The sequence below is a fragment of the Brachyhypopomus gauderio genome, chromosome 1 (genome assembly GCF_052324685.1).
Source record: "Brachyhypopomus gauderio isolate BG-103 chromosome 1, BGAUD_0.2, whole genome shotgun sequence".
In the NCBI taxonomy this organism is placed as follows: Eukaryota; Metazoa; Chordata; class Actinopteri; order Gymnotiformes; family Hypopomidae; genus Brachyhypopomus; species Brachyhypopomus gauderio.
The window spans coordinates 1,864,953-1,884,344 of NC_135211.1; the positions used below are offsets into that span (position 1 = coordinate 1,864,953).

Sequence of the window (19,392 nt, forward strand, 5' to 3'; positions counted from 1 at the left end):
GACCTAGTTGGGAAAATGATTGCTGAACTCTGTAATGATCCTGATCTCAGCAGTACCAAGTGCCACAAAGGTCCACAAATCAGTTTACTCATGTATTTTATTGCCTATGGTTTGGTTTGTAAATGTGTGTTGGTGATATGGATGCATTCATGACACCACATTTTCTGGACAAAATGCGTCTTGGAGCAGAGCTCCTGCAGTGCTTCCATCAAATCTGTTTTGAATAGGTTTTGGGTGCATTTTCACATATAATTTCAAAAGCGTCATATCTAAGAGGACATAACCCTGCAACTGAAGGCAAGGGAGCTACACTGTGTAAACTGGTGAAAATCATACACATTCCGATGACTGGTGGACAAAAGGATCAAAACTGTGACAGGAAAAGGGTCTACAAACTGACCTTTTGTTTGAAGACCTGCAGGTCGTGACAAGTGAGTAATTGAAGGAAGGGCAAATTTTAGACAAGCTAGCAGAAAAGTGTGAGTGACCTTGATGTTGCATCCTTTATGCATTGGCTCATTTCATCAAAAGCCAGCAAACAGGAGGAATGTGCTTGTTGGGTTTTTCTTTTGAGGAAGAACTATGTAAGCACCGAAGCATCTGGTCTCTGTGGCGCAATCGGTTAGCGCGTTCGGCTGTTAACCGAAAGGATGGTGGTTCGAGCCCACCCAGGGACGATGTATGTTCCTTTCTCTTCTTTTTTAGACATATTTTGCGCAAACAGATTAACTAAATTTCAACATTTCTCTCAAACAAATCAGCCTCTCGCCCAACGTGGGGCTCGAACCCACGACCCTGAGATTAAGAGTCTCATGCTCTACCGACTGAGCTAGCCGGGCGTTTTATGTAGGACCCCAAAAGCACTTGCTGTCGCCACATGTTGACATGTTGAGCAGGACCTGAGCTATGTTTGTGGAATTTGTGCAGAGACTAAAGACCTTCACCCTTAAACATTCACTAAACCTGGTGCATGATCTCACATCCCAGAGATTGAGAATCTGGCAAACTAACAATCGAACTGGTCAGGTAACAGCAGCATTTGAAGTGGGGTCAAAAATGTACCATTAAAGGCACTTGACATCCCCGCTCAGTTTCGTTGCATAGCCTCTTTATAGTTGTTGAAAAAACATTTTGTAGCGGAAGAAAACATTAATTTACTGGAAGACAATCCAGTGATCGCTCTTAATATCAAAGTAAAACATGTACTCTGTCCTGATAAAATTTTGACCATGTGCATTTCACCTTGGGATTTAAAGTGTTTCCCGTTAGTCTGAGTACATCAGCTGAAGGCAGCTTAACTTCTTTTTTGGTTCTTGAAGTCTTTTTTTATTCTCATCCGAAAGGCATATTCTGTTCCAGAAAACATTGGGGATTCCAATGTATCAATGACCTAGTTGGGAAAATGATTGCTGAACTCTGTAATGATCCTGATCTCAGCAGTACCAAGTGCCACAAAGGTCCACAAATCAGTTTACTCATGTATTTTATTGCCTATGGTTTGGTTTGTAAATGTGTGTTGGTGATATGGATGCATTCATGACACCACATTTTCTGGACAAAATGCGTCTTGGAGCAGAGCTCCTGCAGTGCTTCCATCAAATCTGTTTTGAATAGGTTTTGGGTGCATTTTCACATATAATTTCAAAAGCGTCATATCTAAGAGGACATAACCCTGCAACTGAAGGCAAGGGAGCTACACTGTGTAAACTGGTGAAAATCATACACATTCCGATGACTGGTGGACAAAAGGATCAAAACTGTGACAGGAAAAGGGTCTACAAACTGACCTTTTGTTTGAAGACCTGCAGGTCGTGACAAGTGAGTAATTGAAGGAAGGGCAAATTTTAGACAAGCTAGCAGAAAAGTGTGAGTGACCTTGATGTTGCATCCTTTATGCATTGGCTCATTTCATCAAAAGCCAGCAAACAGGAGGAATGTGCTTGTTGGGTTTTTCTTTTGAGGAAGAACTATGTAAGCACCGAAGCATCTGGTCTCTGTGGCGCAATCGGTTAGCACGTTCGGCTGTTAACCGAAAGGATGGTGGTTCGAGCCCACCCAGGGACGATGTATGTTCCTTTCTCTTCTTTTTTAGACGTATTTTGCGCAGATTAACTAAATTTCAACATTTCTCTCAAACAAATCAGCCTCTCGCCCAACGTGGGGCTCGAACCCACGACCCTGAGATTAAGAGTCTCATGCTCTACCGACTGAGCTAGCCGGGCGTTTTATGTAGGACCCCAAAAGCACTTGCTGTCGCCACATGTTGACATGTTGAGCAGGACCTGAGCTATGTTTGTGGAATTTGTGCAGAGACTAAAGACCTTCACCCTTAAACATTCACTAAACCTGGTGCATGATCTCACATCCCAGAGATTGAGAATCTGGCAAACTAACAATCGAACTGGTCAGGTAACAGCAGCATTTGAAGTGGGGTCAAAAATGTACCATTAAAGGCACTTGACATCCCCGCTCAGTTTCGTTGCATAGCCTCTTTATAGTTGTTGAAAAAACGTTTTGTAGCGGAAGAAAACATTAATTTACTGGAAGACAATCCAGTGATCGCTCTTAATATCAAAGTAAAACATGTACTCTGTCCTGATAAAATTTTGACCATGTGCATTTCACCTTGGGATTTAAAGTGTTTCCCGTTAGTCTGAGTACATCAGCTGAAGGCAGCTTAACTTCTTTTTTGGTTCTTGAAGTCTTTTTTTATTCTCATCCGAAAGGCATATTCTGTTCCAGAAAACATTGGGGATTCCAATGTATCAATGACCTAGTTGGGAAAATGATTGCTGAACTCTGTAATGATCCTGATCTCAGCAGTACCAAGTGCCACAAAGGTCCACAAATCAGTTTACTCATGTATTTTATTGCCTATGGTTTGGTTTGTAAATGTGTGTTGGTGATATGGATGCATTCATGACACCACATTTTCTGGACAAAATGCGTCTTGGAGCAGAGCTCCTGCAGTGCTTCCATCAAATCTGTTTTGAATAGGTTTTGGGTGCATTTTCACATATAATTTCAAAAGCGTCATATCTAAGAGGACATAACCCTGCAACTGAAGGCAAGGGAGCTACACTGTGTAAACTGGTGAAAATCATACACATTCCGATGACTGGTGGACAAAAGGATCAAAACTTTGACAGGAAAAGGGTCTACAAACTGACCTTTTGTTTGAAGACCTGCAGGTCGTGACAAGTGAGTAATTGAAGGAAGGGCAAATTTTAGACAAGCTAGCAGAAAAGTGTGAGTGACCTTGATGTTGCATCCTTTATGCATTGGCTCATTTCATCAAAAGCCAGCAAACAGGAGGAATGTGCTTGTTGGGTTTTTCTTTTGAGGAAGAACTATGTAAGCACCGAAGCATCTGGTCTCTGTGGCGCAATCGGTTAGCGCGTTCGGCTGTTAACCGAAAGGATGGTGGTTCGAGCCCACCCAGGGAAGATGTATGTTCCTTTCTCTTCTTTTTTAGACGTATTTTGCGCAAACAGATTAACTAAATTTCAACATTTCTCTCAAACAAATCAGCCTCTCGCCCAACGTGGGGCTCGAACCCACGACCCTGAGATTAAGAGTCTCATGCTCTACCGACTGAGCGAGCCGGACGTTTTTTGTAGGACCCCAAAAGCACTTGCTGTCGCCACATGTTGACATGTTGAGCAGGACCTGAGCTATGTTTGTGGAATTTGTGCAGAGACTAAAGACCTTCACCCTTAAACATTCACTAAACCTGGTGCATGATCTCACATCCCAGAGATTGAGAATCTGGCAAACTAACAATCGAACTGGTCAGGTAACAGCAGCATTTGAAGTGGGGTCAAAAATGTACCATTAAAGGCACTTGACATCCCCGCTCAGTTTCGTTGCATAGCCTCTTTATAGTTGTTGAAAAAACATTTTGTAGCGGAAGAAAACATTAATTTACTGGAAGACAATCCAGTGATCGCTCTTAATATCAAAGTAAAACATGTACTCTGTCCTGATAAAATTTTGACCATGTGCATTTCACCTTGGGATTTAAAGTGTTTCCCGTTAGTCTGAGTACATCAGCTGAAGGCAGCTTAACTTCTTTTTTGGTTCTTGAAGTCTTTTTTTATTCTCATCCGAAAGGCATATTCTGTTCCAGAAAACATTGGGGATTCCAATGTATCAATGACCTAGTTGGGAAAATGATTGCTGAACTCTGTAATGATCCTGATCTCAGCAGTACCAAGTGCCACAAAGGTCCACAAATCAGTTTACTCATGTATTTTATTGCCTATGGTTTGGTTTGTAAATGTGTGTTGGTGATATGGATGCATTCATGACACCACATTTTCTGGACAAAATGCGTCTTGGAGCAGAGCTCCTGCAGTGCTTCCATCAAATCTGTTTTGAATAGGTTTTGGGTGCATTTTCACATATAATTTCAAAAGCGTCATATCTAAGAGGACATAACCCTGCAACTGAAGGCAAGGGAGCTACACTGTGTAAACTGGTGAAAATCATACACATTCCGATGACTGGTGGACAAAAGGATCAAAACTGTGACAGGAAAAGGGTCTACAAACTGACCTTTTGTTTGAAGACCTGCAGGTCGTGACAAGTGAGTAATTGAAGGAAGGGCAAATTTTAGACAAGCTAGCAGAAAAGTGTGAGTGACCTTGATGTTGCATCCTTTATGCATTGGCTCATTTCATCAAAAGCCAGCAAACAGGAGGAATGTGCTTGTTGGGTTTTTCTTTTGAGGAAGAACTATGTAAGCACCGAAGCATCTGGTCTCTGTGGCGCAATCGGTTAGCGCGTTCGGCTGTTAACCGAAAGGATGGTGGTTCGAGCCCACCCAGGGACGATGTATGTTCCTTTCTCTTCTTTTTTAGACATATTTTGCGCAAACAGATTAACTAAATTTCAACATTTCTCTCAAACAAATCAGCCTCTCGCCCAACGTGGGGCTCGAACCCACGACCCTGAGATTAAGAGTCTCATGCTCTACCGACTGAGCTAGCCGGGCGTTTTATGTAGGACCCCAAAAGCACTTGCTGTCGCCACATGTTGACATGTTGAGCCGGACCTGAGCTATGTTTGTGGAATTTGTGCAGAGACTAAAGACCTTCACCCTTAAACATTCACTAAACCTGGTGCATGATCTCACATCCCAGAGATTGAGAATCTGGCAAACTAACAATCGAACTGGTCAGGTAACAGCAGCATTTGAAGTGGGGTCAAAAATGTACCATTAAAGGCACTTGACATCCCCGCTCAGTTTCGTTGCATAGCCTCTTTATAGTTGTTGAAAAAACATTTTGTAGCGGAAGAAAACATTAATTTACTGGAAGACAATCCAGTGATCGCTCTTAATATCAAAGTAAAACATGTACTCTGTCCTGATAAAATTTTGACCATGTGCATTTCACCTTGGGATTTAAAGTGTTTCCCGTTAGTCTGAGTACATCAGCTGAAGGCAGCTTAACTTCTTTTTTGGTTCTTGAAGTCTTTTTTTATTCTCATCCGAAAGGCATATTCTGTTCCAGAAAACATTGGGGATTCCAATGTATCAATGGCCTAGTTGGGAAAATGATTGCTGAACTCTGTAATGATCCTGATCTCAGCAGTACCAAGTGCCACAAAGGTCCACAAATCAGTTTACTCATGTATTTTATTGCCTATGGTTTGGTTTGTAAATGTGTGTTGGTGATATGGATGCATTCATGACACCACATTTTCTGGACAAAATGCGTCTTGGAGCAGAGCTCCTGCAGTGCTTCCATCAAATCTGTTTTGAATAGGTTTTGGGTGCATTTTCACATATAATTTCAAAAGCGTCATATCTAAGAGGACATAACCCTGCAACTGAAGGCAAGGGAGCTACACTGTGTAAACTGGTGAAAATCATACACATTCCGATGACTGGTGGACAAAAGGATCAAAACTGTGACAGGAAAAGGGTCTACAAACTGACCTTTTGTTTGAAGACCTGCAGGTCGTGACAAGTGAGTAATTGAAGGAAGGGCAAATTTTAGACAAGCTAGCAGAAAAGTGTGAGTGACCTTGATGTTGCATCCTTTATGCATTGGCTCATTTCATCACAAGCCAGCAAACAGGAGGAATGTGCTTGTTGGGTTTTTCTTTTGAGGAAGAACTATGTAAGCACCGAAGCATCTGGTCTCTGTGGCGCAATCGGTTAGCGCGTTCGGCTGTTAACCGAAAGGATGGTGGTTCGAGCCCACCCAGGGACGATGTATGTTCCTTTCTCTTCTTTTTTAGACGTATTTTGCGCAGATTAACTAAATTTCAACATTTCTCTCAAACAAATCAGCCTCTCGCCCAACGTGGGGCTCGAACCCACGACCCTGAGATTAAGAGTCTCATGCTATACCGACTGAGCTAGCCGGGCGTTTTATGTAGGACCCCAAAAGCACTTGCTGTCGCCACATGTTGACATGTTGAGCAGGACCTGAGCTATGTTTGTGGAATTTGTGCAGAGACTAAAGACCTTCACCCTTAAACATTCACTAAACCTGGTGCATGATCTCACATCCCAGAGATTGAGAATCTGGCAAACTAACAATCGAACTGGTCAGGTAACAGCAGCATTTGAAGTGGGGTCAAAAATGTACCATTAAAGGCACTTGACATCCCCGCTCAGTTTCGTTGCATAGCCTCTTTATAGTTGTTGAAAAAACGTTTTGTAGCGGAAGAAAACATTAATTTACTGGAAGACAATCCAGTGATCGCTCTTAATATCAAAGTAAAACATGTACTCTGTCCTGATAAAATTTTGACCATGTGCATTTCACCTTGGGATTTAAAGTGTTTCCCGTTAGTCTGAGTACATCAGCTGAAGGCAGCTTAACTTCTTTTTTGGTTCTTGAAGTCTTTTTTTATTCTCATCCGAAAGGCATATTCTGTTCCAGAAAACATTGGGGATTCCAAAGTATCAATGACCTAGTTGGGAAAATGATTGCTGAACTCTGTAATGATCCTGATCTCAGCAGTACCAAGTGCCACAAAGGTCCACAAATCAGTTTACTCATGTATTTTATTGCCTATGGTTTGGTTTGTAAATGTGTGTTGGTGATATGGATGCATTCATGACACCACATTTTCTGGACAAAATGCGTCTTGGAGCAGAGCTCCTGCAGTGCTTCCATCAAATCTGTTTTGAATAGGTTTTGGGTGCATTTTCACATATAATTTCAAAAGCGTCATATCTAAGAGGACATAACCCTGCAACTGAAGGCAAGGGAGCTACACTGTGTAAACTGGTGAAAATCATACACATTCCGATGACTGGTGGACAAAAGGATCAAAACTTTGACAGGAAAAGGGTCTACAAACTGACCTTTTGTTTGAAGACCTGCAGGTCTTGACAAGTGAGTAATTGAAGGAAGGGCAAATTTTAGACAAGCTAGCAGAAAAGTGTGAGTGACCTTGATGTTGCATCCTTTATGCATTGGCTCATTTCATCAAAAGCCAGCAAACAGGAGGAATGTGCTTGTTGGGTTTTTCTTTTGAGGAAGAACTATGTAAGCACAGAAGCATCTGGTCTCTGTGGCGCAATCGGTTAGCGCGTTCGGCTGTTAACCGAAAGGATGGTGGTTCGAGCCCACCCAGGGAAGATGTATGTTCCTTTCTCTTCTTTTTTAGACGTATTTTGCGCAAACAGATTAACTAAATTTCAACATTTCTCTCAAACAAATCAGCCTCTCGCCCAACGTGGGGCTCGAACCCACGACCCTGAGATTAAGAGTCTCATGCTCTACCGACTGAGCGAGCCGGACGTTATTTGTAGGACCCCAAAAGCACTTGCTGTCGCCACATGTTGACATGTTGAGCAGGACCTGAGCTATGTTTGTGGAATTTGTGCAGAGACTAAAGACCTTCACCCTTAAACATTCACTAAACCTGGTGCATGATCTCACATCCCAGAGATTGAGAATCTGGCAAACTAACAATCGAACTGGTCAGGTAACAGCAGCATTTGAAGTGGGGTCAAAAATGTACCATTAAAGGCACTTGACATCCCCGCTCAGTTTCGTTGCATAGCCTCTTTATAGTTGTTGAAAAAACATTTTGTAGCGGAAGAAAACATTAATTTACTGGAAGACAATCCAGTGATCGCTCTTAATATCAAAGTAAAACATGTACTCTGTCCTGATAAAATTTTGACCATGTGCATTTCACCTTGGGATTTAAAGTGTTTCCCGTTAGTCTGAGTACATCAGCTGAAGGCAGCTTAACTTCTTTTTTGGTTCTTGAAGTCTTTTTTTATTCTCATCCGAAAGGCATATTCTGTTCCAGAAAACATTGGGGATTCCAATGTATCAATGACCTAGTTGGGAAAATGATTGCTGAACTCTGTAATGATCCTGATCTCAGCAGTACCAAGTGCCACAAAGGTCCACAAATCAGTTTACTCATGTATTTTATTGCCTATGGTTTGGTTTGTAAATGTGTGTTGGTGATATGGATGCATTCATGACACCACATTTTCTGGACAAAATGCGTCTTGGAGCAGAGCTCCTGCAGTGCTTCCATCAAATCTGTTTTGAATAGGTTTTGGGTGCATTTTCACATATAATTTCAAAAGCGTCATATCTAAGAGGACATAACCCTGCAACTGAAGGCAAGGGAGCTACACTGTGTAAACTGGTGAAAATCATACACATTCCGATGACTGGTGGACAAAAGGATCAAAACTGTGACAGGAAAAGGGTCTACAAACTGACCTTTTGTTTGAAGACCTGCAGGTCGTGACAAGTGAGTAATTGAAGGAAGGGCAAATTTTAGACAAGCTAGCAGAAAAGTGTGAGTGACCTTGATGTTGCATCCTTTATGCATTGGCTCATTTCATCAAAAGCCAGCAAACAGGAGGAATGTGCTTGTTGGGTTTTTCTTTTGAGGAAGAACTATGTAAGCACCGAAGCATCTGGTCTCTGTGGCGCAATCGGTTAGCACGTTCGGCTGTTAACCGAAAGGATGGTGGTTCGAGCCCACCCAGGGACGATGTATGTTCCTTTCTCTTCTTTTTTAGACGTATTTTGCGCAGATTAACTAAATTTCAACATTTCTCTCAAACAAATCAGCCTCTCGCCCAACGTGGGGCTCGAACCCACGACCCTGAGATTAAGAGTCTCATGCTCTACCGACTGAGCTAGCCGGGCGTTTTATGTAGGACCCCAAAAGCACTTGCTGTCGCCACATGTTGACATGTTGAGCAGGACCTGAGCTATGTTTGTGGAATTTGTGCAGAGACTAAAGACCTTCACCCTTAAACATTCACTAAACCTGGTGCATGATCTCACATCCCAGAGATTGAGAATCTGGCAAACTAACAATCGAACTGGTCAGGTAACAGCAGCATTTGAAGTGGGGTCAAAAATGTACCATTAAAGGCACTTGACATCCCCGCTCAGTTTCGTTGCATAGCCTCTTTATAGTTGTTGAAAAAACGTTTTGTAGCGGAAGAAAACATTAATTTACTGGAAGACAATCCAGTGATCGCTCTTAATATCAAAGTAAAACATGTACTCTGTCCTGATAAAATTTTGACCATGTGCATTTCACCTTGGGATTTAAAGTGTTTCCCGTTAGTCTGAGTACATCAGCTGAAGGCAGCTTAACTTCTTTTTTGGTTCTTGAAGTCTTTTTTTATTCTCATCCGAAAGGCATATTCTGTTCCAGAAAACATTGGGGATTCCAATGTATCAATGACCTAGTTGGGAAAATGATTGCTGAACTCTGTAATGATCCTGATCTCAGCAGTACCAAGTGCCACAAAGGTCCACAAATCAGTTTACTCATGTATTTTATTGCCTATGGTTTGGTTTGTAAATGTGTGTTGGTGATATGGATGCATTCATGACACCACATTTTCTGGACAAAATGCGTCTTGGAGCAGAGCTCCTGCAGTGCTTCCATCAAATCTGTTTTGAATAGGTTTTGGGTGCATTTTCACATATAATTTCAAAAGCGTCATATCTAAGAGGACATAACCCTGCAACTGAAGGCAAGGGAGCTACACTGTGTAAACTGGTGAAAATCATACACATTCCGATGACTGGTGGACAAAAGGATCAAAACTTTGACAGGAAAAGGGTCTACAAACTGACCTTTTGTTTGAAGACCTGCAGGTCGTGACAAGTGAGTAATTGAAGGAAGGGCAAATTTTAGACAAGCTAGCAGAAAAGTGTGAGTGACCTTGATGTTGCATCCTTTATGCATTGGCTCATTTCATCAAAAGCCAGCAAACAGGAGGAATGTGCTTGTTGGGTTTTTCTTTTGAGGAAGAACTATGTAAGCACCGAAGCATCTGGTCTCTGTGGCGCAATCGGTTAGCGCGTTCGGCTGTTAACCGAAAGGATGGTGGTTCGAGCCCACCCAGGGACGATGTATGTTCCTTTCTCTTCTTTTTTAGACGTATTTTGCGCAAACAGATTAACTAAATTTCAACATTTCTCTCAAACAAATCAGCCTCTCGCCCAACGTGGGGCTCGAACGCACGACCCTGAGATTAAGAGTCTCATGCTCTACCGACTGAGCGAGCCGGACGTTTTTTGTAGGACCCCAAAAGCACTTGCTGTCGCCACATGTTGACATGTTGAGCAGGACCTGAGCTATGTTTGTGGAATTTGTGCAGAGACTAAAGACCTTCACCCTTAAACATTCACTAAACCTGGTGCATGATCTCACATCCCAGAGATTGAGAATCTGGCAAACTAACAATCGAACTGGTCAGGTAACAGCAGCATTTGAAGTGGGGTCAAAAATGTACCATTAAAGGCACTTGACATCCCCGCTCAGTTTCGTTGCATAGCCTCTTTATAGTTGTTGAAAAAACATTTTGTAGCGGAAGAAAACATTAATTTACTGGAAGACAATCCAGTGATCGCTCTTAATATCAAAGTAAAACATGTACTCTGTCCTGATAAAATTTTGACCATGTGCATTTCACCTTGGGATTTAAAGTGTTTCCCGTTAGTCTGAGTACATCAGCTGAAGGCAGCTTAACTTCTTTTTTGGTTCTTGAAGTCTTTTTTTATTCTCATCCGAAAGGCATATTCTGTTCCAGAAAACATTGGGGATTCCAATGTATCAATGACCTAGTTGGGAAAATGATTGCTGAACTCTGTAATGATCCTGATCTCAGCAGTACCAAGTGCCACAAAGGTCCACAAATCAGTTTACTCATGTATTTTATTGCCTATGGTTTGGTTTGTAAATGTGTGTTGGTGATATGGATGCATTCATGACACCACATTTTCTGGACAAAATGCGTCTTGGAGCAGAGCTCCTGCAGTGCTTCCATCAAATCTGTTTTGAATAGGTTTTGGGTGCATTTTCACATATAATTTCAAAAGCGTCATATCTAAGAGGACATAACCCTGCAACTGAAGGCAAGGGAGCTACACTGTGTAAACTGGTGAAAATCATACACATTCCGATGACTGGTGGACAAAAGGATCAAAACTGTGACAGGAAAAGGGTCTACAAACTGACCTTTTGTTTGAAGACCTGCAGGTCGTGACAAGTGAGTAATTGAAGGAAGGGCAAATTTTAGACAAGCTAGCAGAAAAGTGTGAGTGACCTTGATGTTGCATCCTTTATGCATTGGCTCATTTCATCAAAAGCCAGCAAACAGGAGGAATGTGCTTGTTGGGTTTTTCTTTTGAGGAAGAACTATGTAAGCACCGAAGCATCTGGTCTCTGTGGCGCAATCGGTTAGCGCGTTCGGCTGTTAACCGAAAGGATGGTGGTTCGAGCCCACCCAGGGACGATGTATGTTCCTTTCTCTTCTTTTTTAGACATATTTTGCGCAAACAGATTAACTAAATTTCAACATTTCTCTCAAACAAATCAGCCTCTCGCCCAACGTGGGGCTCGAACCCACGACCCTGAGATTAAGAGTCTCATGCTCTACCGACTGAGCTAGCCGGGCGTTTTATGTAGGACCCCAAAAGCACTTGCTGTCGCCACATGTTGACATGTTGAGCAGGACCTGAGCTATGTTTGTGGAATTTGTGCAGAGACTAAAGACCTTCACCCTTAAACATTCACTAAACCTGGTGCATGATCTCACATCCCAGAGATTGAGAATCTGGCAAACTAACAATCGAACTGGTCAGGTAACAGCAGCATTTGAAGTGGGGTCAAAAATGTACCATTAAAGGCACTTGACATCCCCGCTCAGTTTCGTTGCATAGCCTCTTTATAGTTGTTGAAAAAACATTTTGTAGCGGAAGAAAACATTAATTTACTGGAAGACAATCCAGTGATCGCTCTTAATATCAAAGTAAAACATGTACTCTGTCCTGATAAAATTTTGACCATGTGCATTTCACCTTGGGATTTAAAGTGTTTCCCGTTAGTCTGAGTACATCAGCTGAAGGCAGCTTAACTTCTTTTTTGGTTCTTGAAGTCTTTTTTTATTCTCATCCGAAAGGCATATTCTGTTCCAGAAAACATTGGGGATTCCAATGTATCAATGGCCTAGTTGGGAAAATGATTGCTGAACTCTGTAATGATCCTGATCTCAGCAGTACCAAGTGCCACAAAGGTCCACAAATCAGTTTACTCATGTATTTTATTGCCTATGGTTTGGTTTGTAAATGTGTGTTGGTGATATGGATGCATTCATGACACCACATTTTCTGGACAAAATGCGTCTTGGAGCAGAGCTCCTGCAGTGCTTCCATCAAATCTGTTTTGAATAGGTTTTGGGTGCATTTTCACATATAATTTCAAAAGCGTCATATCTAAGAGGACATAACCCTGCAACTGAAGGCAAGGGAGCTACACTGTGTAAACTGGTGAAAATCATACACATTCCGATGACTGGTGGACAAAAGGATCAAAACTGTGACAGGAAAAGGGTCTACAAACTGACCTTTTGTTTGAAGACCTGCAGGTCGTGACAAGTGAGTAATTGAAGGAAGGGCAAATTTTAGACAAGCTAGCAGAAAAGTGTGAGTGACCTTGATGTTGCATCCTTTATGCATTGGCTCATTTCATCACAAGCCAGCAAACAGGAGGAATGTGCTTGTTGGGTTTTTCTTTTGAGGAAGAACTATGTAAGCACCGAAGCATCTGGTCTCTGTGGCGCAATCGGTTAGCGCGTTCGGCTGTTAACCGAAAGGATGGTGGTTCGAGCCCACCCAGGGACGATGTATGTTCCTTTCTCTTCTTTTTTAGACGTATTTTGCGCAGATTAACTAAATTTCAACATTTCTCTCAAACAAATCAGCCTCTCGCCCAACGTGGGGCTCGAACCCACGACCCTGAGATTAAGAGTCTCATGCTATACCGACTGAGCTAGCCGGGCGTTTTATGTAGGACCCCAAAAGCACTTGCTGTCGCCACATGTTGACATGTTGAGCAGGACCTGAGCTATGTTTGTGGAATTTGTGCAGAGACTAAAGACCTTCACCCTTAAACATTCACTAAACCTGGTGCATGATCTCACATCCCAGAGATTGAGAATCTGGCAAACTAACAATCGAACTGGTCAGGTAACAGCAGCATTTGAAGTGGGGTCAAAAATGTACCATTAAAGGCACTTGACATCCCCGCTCAGTTTCGTTGCATAGCCTCTTTATAGTTGTTGAAAAAACGTTTTGTAGCGGAAGAAAACATTAATTTACTGGAAGACAATCCAGTGATCGCTCTTAATATCAAAGTAAAACATGTACTCTGTCCTGATAAAATTTTGACCATGTGCATTTCACCTTGGGATTTAAAGTGTTTCCCGTTAGTCTGAGTACATCAGCTGAAGGCAGCTTAACTTCTTTTTTGGTTCTTGAAGTCTTTTTTTATTCTCATCCGAAAGGCATATTCTGTTCCAGAAAACATTGGGGATTCCAATGTATCAATGACCTAGTTGGGAAAATGATTGCTGAACTCTGTAATGATCCTGATCTCAGCAGTACCAAGTGCCACAAAGGTCCACAAATCAGTTTACTCATGTATTTTATTGCCTATGGTTTGGTTTGTAAATGTGTGTTGGTGATATGGATGCATTCATGACACCACATTTTCTGGACAAAATGCGTCTTGGAGCAGAGCTCCTGCAGTGCTTCCATCAAATCTGTTTTGAATAGGTTTTGGGTGCATTTTCACATATAATTTCAAAAGCGTCATATCTAAGAGGACATAACCCTGCAACTGAAGGCAAGGGAGCTACACTGTGTAAACTGGTGAAAATCATACACATTCCGATGACTGGTGGACAAAAGGATCAAAACTTTGACAGGAAAAGGGTCTACAAACTGACCTTTTGTTTGAAGACCTGCAGGTCTTGACAAGTGAGTAATTGAAGGAAGGGCAAATTTTAGACAAGCTAGCAGAAAAGTGTGAGTGACCTTGATGTTGCATCCTTTATGCATTGGCTCATTTCATCAAAAGCCAGCAAACAGGAGGAATGTGCTTGTTGGGTTTTTCTTTTGAGGAAGAACTATGTAAGCACAGAAGCATCTGGTCTCTGTGGCGCAATCGGTTAGCGCGTTCGGCTGTTAACCGAAAGGATGGTGGTTCGAGCCCACCCAGGGAAGATGTATGTTCCTTTCTCTTCTTTTTTAGACGTATTTTGCGCAAACAGATTAACTAAATTTCAACATTTCTCTCAAACAAATCAGCCTCTCGCCCAACGTGGGGCTCGAACCCACGACCCTGAGATTAAGAGTCTCATGCTCTACCGACTGAGCGAGCCGGACGTTTTTTGTAGGACCCCAAAAGCACTTGCTGTCGCCACATGTTGACATGTTGAGCAGGACCTGAGCTATGTTTGTGGAATTTGTGCAGAGACTAAAGACCTTCACCCTTAAACATTCACTAAACCTGGTGCATGATCTCACATCCCAGAGATTGAGAATCTGGCAAACTAACAATCGAACTGGTCAGGTAACAGCAGCATTTGAAGTGGGGTCAAAAATGTACCATTAAAGGCACTTGACATCCCCGCTCAGTTTCGTTGCATAGCCTCTTTATAGTTGTTGAAAAAACATTTTGTAGCGGAAGAAAACATTAATTTACTGGAAGACAATCCAGTGATCGCTCTTAATATCAAAGTAAAACATGTACTCTGTCCTGATAAAATTTTGACCATGTGCATTTCACCTTGGGATTTAAAGTGTTTCCCGTTAGTCTGAGTACATCAGCTGAAGGCAGCTTAACTTCTTTTTTGGTTCTTGAAGTCTTTTTTTATTCTCATCCGAAAGGCATATTCTGTTCCAGAAAACATTGGGGATTCCAATGTATCAATGACCTAGTTGGGAAAATGATTGCTGAACTCTGTAATGATCCTGATCTCAGCAGTACCAAGTGCCACAAAGGTCCACAAATCAGTTTACTCATGTATTTTATTGCCTATGGTTTGGTTTGTAAATGTGTGTTGGTGATATGGATGCATTCATGACACCACATTTTCTGGACAAAATGCGTCTTGGAGCAGAGCTCCTGCAGTGCTTCCATCAAATCTGTTTTGAATAGGTTTTGGGTGCATTTTCACATATAATTTCAAAAGCGTCATATCTAAGAGGACATAACCCTGCAACTGAAGGCAAGGGAGCTACACTGTGTAAACTGGTGAAAATCATACACATTCCGATGACTGGTGGACAAAAGGATCAAAACTGTGACAGGAAAAGGGTCTACAAACTGACCTTTTGTTTGAAGACCTGCAGGTCGTGACAAGTGAGTAATTGAAGGAAGGGCAAATTTTAGACAAGCTAGCAGAAAAGTGTGAGTGACCTTGATGTTGCATCCTTTATGCATTGGCTCATTTCATCAAAAGCCAGCAAACAGGAGGAATGTGCTTGTTGGGTTTTTCTTTTGAGGAAGAACTATGTAAGCACCGAAGCATCTGGTCTCTGTGGCGCAATCGGTTAGCGCGTTCGGCTGTTAACCGAAAGGATGGTGGTTCGAGCCCACCCAGGGACGATGTATGTTCCTTTCTCTTCTTTTTTAGACATATTTTGCGCAAACAGATTAACTAAATTTCAACATTTCTCTCAAACAAATCAGCCTCTCGCCCAACGTGGGGCTCGAACCCACGACCCTGAGATTAAGAGTCTCATGCTCTACCGACTGAGCTAGCCGGGCGTTTTATGTAGGACCCCAAAAGCACTTGCTGTCGCCACATGTTGACATGTTGAGCAGGACCTGAGCTATGTTTGTGGAATTTGTGCAGAGACTAAAGACCTTCACCCTTAAACATTCACTAAACCTGGTGCATGATCTCACATCCCAGAGATTGAGAATCTGGCAAACTAACAATCGAACTGGTCAGGTAACAGCAGCATTTGAAGTGGGGTCAAAAATGTACCATTAAAGGCACTTGACATCCCCGCTCAGTTTCGTTGCATAGCCTCTTTATAGTTGTTGAAAAAACGTTTTGTAGCGGAAGAAAACATTAATTTACTGGAAGACAATCCAGTGATCGCTCTTAATATCAAAGTAAAACATGTACTCTGTCCTGATAAAATTTTGACCATGTGCATTTCACCTTGGGATTTAAAGTGTTTCCCGTTAGTCTGAGTACATCAGCTGAAGGCAGCTTAACTTCTTTTTTGGTTCTTGAAGTCTTTTTTTATTCTCATCCGAAAGGCATATTCTGTTCCAGAAAACATTGGGGATTCCAATGTATCAATGACCTAGTTGGGAAAATGATTGCTGAACTCTGTAATGATCCTGATCTCAGCAGTACCAAGTGCCACAAAGGTCCACAAATCAGTTTACTCATGTATTTTATTGCCTATGGTTTGGTTTGTAAATGTGTGTTGGTGATATGGATGCATTCATGACACCACATTTTCTGGACAAAATGCGTCTTGGAGCAGAGCTCCTGCAGTGCTTCCATCAAATCTGTTTTGAATAGGTTTTGGGTGCATTTTCACATATAATTTCAAAAGCGTCATATCTAAGAGGACATAACCCTGCAACTGAAGGCAAGGGAGCTACACTGTGTAAACTGGTGAAAATCATACACATTCCGATGACTGGTGGACAAAAGGATCAAAACTGTGACAGGAAAAGGGTCTACAAACTGACCTTTTGTTTGAAGACCTGCAGGTCGTGACAAGTGAGTAATTGAAGGAAGGGCAAATTTTAGACAAGCTAGCAGAAAAGTGTGAGTGACCTTGATGTTGCATCCTTTATGCATTGGCTCATTTCATCACAAGCCAGCAAACAGGAGGAATGTGCTTGTTGGGTTTTTCTTTTGAGGAAGAACTATGTAAGCACCGAAGCATCTGGTCTCTGTGGCGCAATCGGTTAGCGCGTTCGGCTGTTAACCGAAAGGATGGTGGTTCGAGCCCACCCAGGGACGATGTATGTTCCTTTCTCTTCTTTTTTAGACGTATTTTGCGCAGATTAACTAAATTTCAACATTTCTCTCAAACAAATCAGCCTCTCGCCCAACGTGGGGCTCGAACCCACGACCCTGAGATTAAGAGTCTCATGCTATACCGACTGAGCTAGCCGGGCGTTTTATGTAGGACCCCAAAAGCACTTGCTGTCGCCACATGTTGACATGTTGAGCAGGACCTGAGCTATGTTTGTGGAATTTGTGCAGAGACTAAAGACCTTCACCCTTAAACATTCACTAAACCTGGTGCATGATCTCACATCCCAGAGATTGAGAATCTGGCAAACTAACAATCGAACTGGTCAGGTAACAGCAGCATTTGAAGTGGGGTCAAAAATGTACCATTAAAGGCACTTGACATCCCCGCTCAGTTTCGTTGCATAGCCTCTTTATAGTTGTTGAAAAAACGTTTTGTAGCGGAAGAAAACATTAATTTACTGGAAGACAATCCAGTGATCGCTCTTAATATCAAAGTAAAACATGTACTCTGTCCTGATAAAATTTTGACCATGTGCATTTCACCTTGGGATTTAAAGTGTTTCCCGTTAGTCTGAGTACATCAGCTGAAGGCAGCTTAACTTCTTTTTTGGTTCTTGAAGTCTTTTTTTATTCTCATCCGAAAGGCATATTCTGTTCCAGAAAACATTGGGGATTCCAATGTATCAATGACCTAGTTGGGAAAATGATTGCTGAACTCTGTAATGATCCTGATCTCAGCAGTACCAAGTGCCACAAAGGTCCACAAATCAGTTTACTCATGTATTTTATTGCCTATGGTTTGGTTTGTAAATGTGTGTTGGTGATATGGATGCATTCATGACACCACATTTTCTGGACAAAATGCGTCTTGGAGCAGAGCTCCTGCAGTGCTTCCATCAAATCTGTTTTGAATAGGTTTTGGGTGCATTTTCACATATAATTTCAAAAGCGTCATATCTAAGAGGACATAACCCTGCAACTGAAGGCAAGGGAGCTACACTGTGTAAACTGGTGAAAATCATACACATTCCGATGACTGGTGGACAAAAGGATCAAAACTTTGACAGGAAAAGGGTCTACAAACTGACCTTTTGTTTGAAGACCTGCAGGTCTTGACAAGTGAGTAATTGAAGGAAGGGCAAATTTTAGACAAGCTAGCAGAAAAGTGTGAGTGACCTTGATGTTGCATCCTTTATGCATTGGCTCATTTCATCAAAAGCCAGCAAACAGGAGGAATGTGCTTGTTGGGTTTTTCTTTTGAGGAAGAACTATGTAAGCACAGAAGCATCTGGTCTCTGTGGCGCAATCGGTTAGCGCGTTCGGCTGTTAACCGAAAGGATGGTGGTTCGAGCCCACCCAGGGAAGATGTATGTTCCTTTCTCTTCTTTTTTAGACGTATTTTGCGCAAACAGATTAACTAAATTTCAACATTTCTCTCAAACAAATCAGCCTCTCGCCCAACGTGGGGCTCGAACCCACGACCCTGAGATTAAGAGTCTCATGCTCTACCGACTGAGCGAGCCGGACGTTTTTTGTAGGACCCCAAAAGCACTTGCTGTCGCCACATGTTGACATGTTGAGCAGGACCTGAGCTATGTTTGTGGAATTTGTGCAGAGACTAAAGACCTTCACCCTTAAACATTCACTAAACCTGGTGCATGATCTCACATCCCAGAGATTGAGAATCTGGCAAACTAACAATCGAACTGGTCAGGTAACAGCAGCATTTGAAGTGGGGTCAAAAATGTACCATTAAAGGCACTTGACATCCCCGCTCAGTTTCGTTGCATAGCCTCTTTATAGTTGTTGAAAAAACATTTTGTAGCGGAAGAAAACATTAATTTACTGGAAGACAATCCAGTGATCGCTCTTAATATCAAAGTAAAACATGTACTCTGTCCTGATAAAATTTTGACCATGTGCATTTCACCTTGGGATTTAAAGTGTTTCCCGTTAGTCTGAGTACATCAGCTGAAGGCAGCTTAACTTCTTTTTTGGTTCTTGAAGTCTTTTTTTATTCTCATCCGAAAGGCATATTCTGTTCCAGAAAACATTGGGGATTCCAATGT

At 42.1% G+C, this 19,392-nt stretch overlaps 17 non-coding genes across 17 annotated transcripts; 8 read left to right on the forward strand and 9 right to left on the reverse strand.

The window, feature by feature from the left end:
• Window positions 1-603: 603 nt before the first annotated feature.
• trnan-guu (transfer RNA asparagine (anticodon GUU)) lies at window positions 604-677 on the forward strand. The gene has a single exon. It is a non-coding gene; the product is annotated as a tRNA-Asn (tRNA).
• An 89-nt stretch (window positions 678-766) lies between these two features.
• trnak-cuu (transfer RNA lysine (anticodon CUU)) lies at window positions 767-839 on the reverse strand. Its single transcript has one exon. It is a non-coding gene; the product is annotated as a tRNA-Lys (tRNA).
• Window positions 840-2,149: 1,310 nt separating this feature from the next.
• Window positions 2,150-2,222, reverse strand: trnak-cuu (transfer RNA lysine (anticodon CUU)). Its single transcript has one exon. It is a non-coding gene; the product is annotated as a tRNA-Lys (tRNA).
• Window positions 2,223-4,760: 2,538 nt separating this feature from the next.
• trnan-guu (transfer RNA asparagine (anticodon GUU)) lies at window positions 4,761-4,834 on the forward strand. Its single transcript has one exon. It is a non-coding gene; the product is annotated as a tRNA-Asn (tRNA).
• Window positions 4,835-4,923: 89 nt separating this feature from the next.
• Window positions 4,924-4,996, reverse strand: trnak-cuu (transfer RNA lysine (anticodon CUU)). Its single transcript has one exon. It is a non-coding gene; the product is annotated as a tRNA-Lys (tRNA).
• A 1,151-nt stretch (window positions 4,997-6,147) lies between these two features.
• trnan-guu (transfer RNA asparagine (anticodon GUU)) lies at window positions 6,148-6,221 on the forward strand. Its single transcript has one exon. It is a non-coding gene; the product is annotated as a tRNA-Asn (tRNA).
• Window positions 6,222-6,306: 85 nt separating this feature from the next.
• trnak-cuu (transfer RNA lysine (anticodon CUU)) lies at window positions 6,307-6,379 on the reverse strand. Its single transcript has one exon. It is a non-coding gene; the product is annotated as a tRNA-Lys (tRNA).
• Window positions 6,380-9,076: 2,697 nt separating this feature from the next.
• Window positions 9,077-9,149, reverse strand: trnak-cuu (transfer RNA lysine (anticodon CUU)). The gene has a single exon. It is a non-coding gene; the product is annotated as a tRNA-Lys (tRNA).
• A 1,151-nt stretch (window positions 9,150-10,300) lies between these two features.
• Window positions 10,301-10,374, forward strand: trnan-guu (transfer RNA asparagine (anticodon GUU)). The gene has a single exon. It is a non-coding gene; the product is annotated as a tRNA-Asn (tRNA).
• Window positions 10,375-11,687: 1,313 nt separating this feature from the next.
• On the forward strand, window positions 11,688-11,761 carry trnan-guu (transfer RNA asparagine (anticodon GUU)). Its single transcript has one exon. It is a non-coding gene; the product is annotated as a tRNA-Asn (tRNA).
• Window positions 11,762-11,850: 89 nt separating this feature from the next.
• Window positions 11,851-11,923, reverse strand: trnak-cuu (transfer RNA lysine (anticodon CUU)). Its single transcript has one exon. It is a non-coding gene; the product is annotated as a tRNA-Lys (tRNA).
• Window positions 11,924-13,074: 1,151 nt separating this feature from the next.
• On the forward strand, window positions 13,075-13,148 carry trnan-guu (transfer RNA asparagine (anticodon GUU)). The gene has a single exon. It is a non-coding gene; the product is annotated as a tRNA-Asn (tRNA).
• An 85-nt stretch (window positions 13,149-13,233) lies between these two features.
• Window positions 13,234-13,306, reverse strand: trnak-cuu (transfer RNA lysine (anticodon CUU)). The gene has a single exon. It is a non-coding gene; the product is annotated as a tRNA-Lys (tRNA).
• Window positions 13,307-15,844: 2,538 nt separating this feature from the next.
• trnan-guu (transfer RNA asparagine (anticodon GUU)) lies at window positions 15,845-15,918 on the forward strand. The gene has a single exon. It is a non-coding gene; the product is annotated as a tRNA-Asn (tRNA).
• Window positions 15,919-16,007: 89 nt separating this feature from the next.
• Window positions 16,008-16,080, reverse strand: trnak-cuu (transfer RNA lysine (anticodon CUU)). The gene has a single exon. It is a non-coding gene; the product is annotated as a tRNA-Lys (tRNA).
• Window positions 16,081-17,231: 1,151 nt separating this feature from the next.
• On the forward strand, window positions 17,232-17,305 carry trnan-guu (transfer RNA asparagine (anticodon GUU)). The gene has a single exon. It is a non-coding gene; the product is annotated as a tRNA-Asn (tRNA).
• An 85-nt stretch (window positions 17,306-17,390) lies between these two features.
• On the reverse strand, window positions 17,391-17,463 carry trnak-cuu (transfer RNA lysine (anticodon CUU)). Its single transcript has one exon. It is a non-coding gene; the product is annotated as a tRNA-Lys (tRNA).
• Between the last annotated feature and the right edge of the window lie 1,929 nt (window positions 17,464-19,392).